The following is a 4,200-nucleotide window of genomic DNA, read 5'->3' on the forward strand; positions in this document are numbered from 1 at the left end:
GTTGAATCTATTAGCTCCACAAAGCTAACTCAGTTACATAAATAAGAACTTGAAAAAGCCATCACCTTAGGACCTAGCTATAAGTGCTTCAAAGTATGATCAAATCTAAAATGAAAAAGCCTTAATATTGTCATTGACAAAAAAACGCAAATGTGAGCAATCGACCGAACAATATAATTTTTTTTCCACTATACACATTATTTTAGGGAAATAAGATCAATAGTATTGTTAGGAACAATAAGGTTTCCTTGCTACAAATAGGCACCCAAGGATATAAGCCTGTATAAAGATTGCATCATTAACTACTTAAATTTAGAGGATACTACATGCTTCAGCAGCACGTATACCCAAATTACAACAATACAGAGATTAACATAACACTTGCACAAGGATAATATGAAAATTTGTGAAGTATTCCATATTTTTCATTGTTCAGTTGCAGAAATGAAAAACAGTTATTAAAAGGTTAATTACAAAATTACAAGTGTAACAATATATGCAAGTGTTAGAATTAAACGTTAGTTTGACATCAGTGTATTAAATCTTCACCTTAGAAAGGCCTTTACATAGAACTTCACAAAACTTTTGAAATTAGTTAACATTATCATTTTATCCCAAAGAAACAAACTACTATAAGAACCTAGAAAAAGGGGCTGGGAAGGTGGCTCAGTGGTAGAGCGCTTGCCTTGCATGCATGAGGCCCTGGGTTCGATATCTCAGCACCACATATGGAAAAAAAGAAAAAAGTCAGAAGTAGCTCTGTGGCTCAAGTGGTAAAGCGCTAGCCTTGAGCTGAAGAGCTGAGGGTCAGCGTTCAGAGTTCAGAGGCCCAGAGTTCAGGCCCATGACTGGACCAAAAAAAAAAAAGAACCTAGAAAAAAATAATCTTAAATTTTCTATATGTAATGCAATCTGAAAGGACACATTTATTAATAAATAACATATTATAAAACAATGTTGAATTCAAAGTATATCTAGGAAAGAATTAAATAGATTATGGATATTATGCAAACACAGAACATAGAATATTTTAAAATATACTTTTTTCAGTCAAGAACCAGAAATATCTTTAGCTTCTGTACCACTCATTTCAACAGATAAGATCAAATTATTTCTGATTAAAAAATCACAAACTCTGAAGAAATCATTATAGATGTACACAAACAACTCAAATACATTTTGACATCAAAGTCAGGCAATTCCATTGGAAAAATTCCACGGAATTTTTACAGTAAGATATTGCTGTTATTTGGATTGTGAAAATATTTTGTATGGACACAAAGAATGGACTGGCATTTTGATGTTTAAGAAACGTAACTGATATCTTAGCTATGCTAAATAATGCTGCGATAAACATAGTTGTTCTGGTAGCTTTAGTATGGTCTTGTTTGATGCCCCTAAGTAGATGAATGGATTAAGAAAATAGAATTCTATGGAATGGAATTTTATGCCTCCCTCAGAAATAATGCCATTGCCCCATTTGTTAGGAAATGGAAAGAATTGGAAAACAATATATTAAGTGAAGTAAACCAGGCCCAAAGAAACATAGATCCCATGGTTTCCCTTATTTGCAATAACTAATATATGTCTGAGACAAACAGAAATGGTCAGATAAGTTGATATTAGTTGAATTGAACCCCAAGATAAAGATTCAAATGTTATTTTTTCTTTCTTGCAATTGTTTCTAACATATTTATAAGATGATATCTTTGCTGCTTTGTATGTCCCTCCACCACCGTAAAACCCCTACTTTAATTTTATTTGATGTTGGTATGATTTGTGGAGGGGAAGGGAAAAAACAAATTGTTTAAATAGGGATACAGGTTGACCCATTGCAACAATGAGATATACAAGACGTCAGGTAGAAAAACGAACTTTACAACTTTGACGGGGGGGAGGGGTAGTGAGGGGGGATGTGAGTGGGGGGGAGATGAGAAGGTATGGGAAGGGGAAATAAAGGAGGAGGCAACAATGCTTGATAAGAAATGTACTCATTACCTTGCCCATGTAATTTTAACCCCTCTGTATGGTGTTTTCACGGTAAAATAATAAAATTCAACAAAAGAAAAAGATAAAAGAAAAGAAACTTAACCGAACCATTACAACTTAATAGAACAATTTGTACAACCTTCCACAACTTCAAAGAGTAGTGATACATACTTATCCTTTTGGTAATATTAAAGGCAGTTTCTTCCAAGTTTTTCTTCAGACCTGGTTTGATATAATGGTTCAACAGAAGGAGATCTAGTGTATCTTTGCTATCTATATTCCCAGCAGCAAGATGCAAGGGAGTCAAGAAGCATTTAGTTTGGGCATTGGTATCTGCATCATGATGAAGTAAGAAAGACGCCACACTGGTATTATTCCACGAGTAAGCACTGCGCAGGGGTATCCAGCCATTAACAATTATTGCATGAATATCTGCTGCTTGAGCCACCAACTCATGGATAATGTCTACATGTCCACTGTAGGCTTCCCGATGAAGAGGGGTATGTTTATTGTCATCCCTAGTATTCACATGAGTGGCCTTTATGGAAAGTAGTCACCACACTCTAGTAAGCCGATTATTTTCAGCAGCACAAAGAAGAAATTTGCTTGGTTCCTACTCCATTTTTTTTTCTTGCAATTGATACGATTTCTCACTTTTTCGTTTTGTTACTCATCTTCATCAGAATTGCCTAACTAGAGTCTTTCAGTGCCAGTGGGAATAAGGTGTCCATGTATTTCCCCAATAGTTCATATTGGTTGAACTTGTGAGAAAAATACAGCGAATTTTCTGCATCTGTTTTTTTCATGATGATTTATTTTCTCTTTTTACATTTTTATTATTCTAAATCAATCTAACTGGAAAGTAGGGAATTGATGGAGAGCAAAGGAGAGATGTTCCTCCGTATCCAAAGGTACAGACTGAAAATGAGGATCATGTGCAGCTTCTCCCAGGAATGAGAAAATAGAAGGTGGCTCAGTGGTAGAGTGCTTGCCTTGCATGTATGAGCAACGGCAGGTCATGTCCACTTTGTAGCCTTGTCATTCAGACCCACGGTGCAATGAAAAAGACATAATACCCCAGCCCTCTGAAGCTCGCCACTTTTTGTGGTATCCTACTTTTTTTTCTTCCTGCAAACCCTCAGGGCCTAGGATCCCAGGATGGGCTATGGGTCCAGAGACTGTACCACAGCCTAGGGTGATGGAAGCTGAGTCAGCATAGCCACAACCTGAGTTCAAGCCCCGTGGTTAAAAATAAAGAATAAATAAAACAATTAATTAATTATTTAACTAAATTAAAAAGAAATAAAGATCTCTGGTTTGGAATTCCTGCCAGTTTCCTTCCTTAACCTGGAATTTGTACTCAGGGTCTTGGTAAATCTGTAGCAATGTGAGGGAAGGTGCAGCGTTGCCACTACTTGAGTTCAAACCCCGTGCCAAGCCAAAAATAAAAAAAAGTCACTGAGCTCGGCAGGGGGAGTAGTTGTGGAGATGGGAGGGAAGGGAAGGTAGGGGGAAAACAAACAAAAGAGGAAGCAACAATGCTCAATAGGAAATGAACTCATTACCTTGCTCATGTAACTGTGATCCCTCTGTACAACATTTTTGCCATAAAAATGTACAAAAAAAGAAAAAATGTAGTGCTCAGAGAAGCACTTTGGGGATAATGGAAGGATGTCTGAAAAGCTGTATAAAATTCTACACTGCTTTTTTTTTTTTTTTAATGCTCTGTATGAAACTGAATGAACATAACTGCTTTCAGTAAAAAAAAAAAAAAATTAAGCTACTGTCGTGGAACTGGGGTCAGTATTTCTGTAATTGCTGTGATTTGATCTCACCCTCCAGGTAACTCTTTTGCACCAAGAGTGAAGACGAAGCTTACTGTCTTTGAGGAAAACAAATTCAGGCTAGAGTTCTGTAAGCCCAAATGAATGCCCTGCAATGGAAAATAATATTACTATACATGTGTAATATATGATATATACTTACATATGTATGTTTATTACATATAAATTTTATTATTGATTTTGTATTTTATTTTTTATTTGATTCATTTATTTATTGTTTATTGTATTTAGTATTATACACATAATATTTAGTACATGTTTTACATCTATTATAAAATGATTCACAATAATTTAAGACATTGACTCATTTTCATTTATACTTTATTAAGTGTTGAAACATGATACATAATTAAATGGAAGCATTTGT

The 4,200-nt window shown here is 35.2% G+C and overlaps 1 pseudogene; it reads left to right on the forward strand.

The window, feature by feature from the left end:
• Positions 1-326: 326 nt before the first annotated feature.
• On the forward strand, positions 327-426 carry LOC122100952 (annotated as a pseudogene).
• Positions 427-4,200: the final 3,774 nt, after the last annotated feature.

Source organism: Dipodomys spectabilis, unplaced genomic scaffold (assembly GCF_019054845.1).
Source record: "Dipodomys spectabilis isolate Male_0828 unplaced genomic scaffold, ASM1905484v1 ptg000612l, whole genome shotgun sequence".
NCBI classification, from domain to species: Eukaryota; Metazoa; Chordata; class Mammalia; order Rodentia; family Heteromyidae; genus Dipodomys; species Dipodomys spectabilis.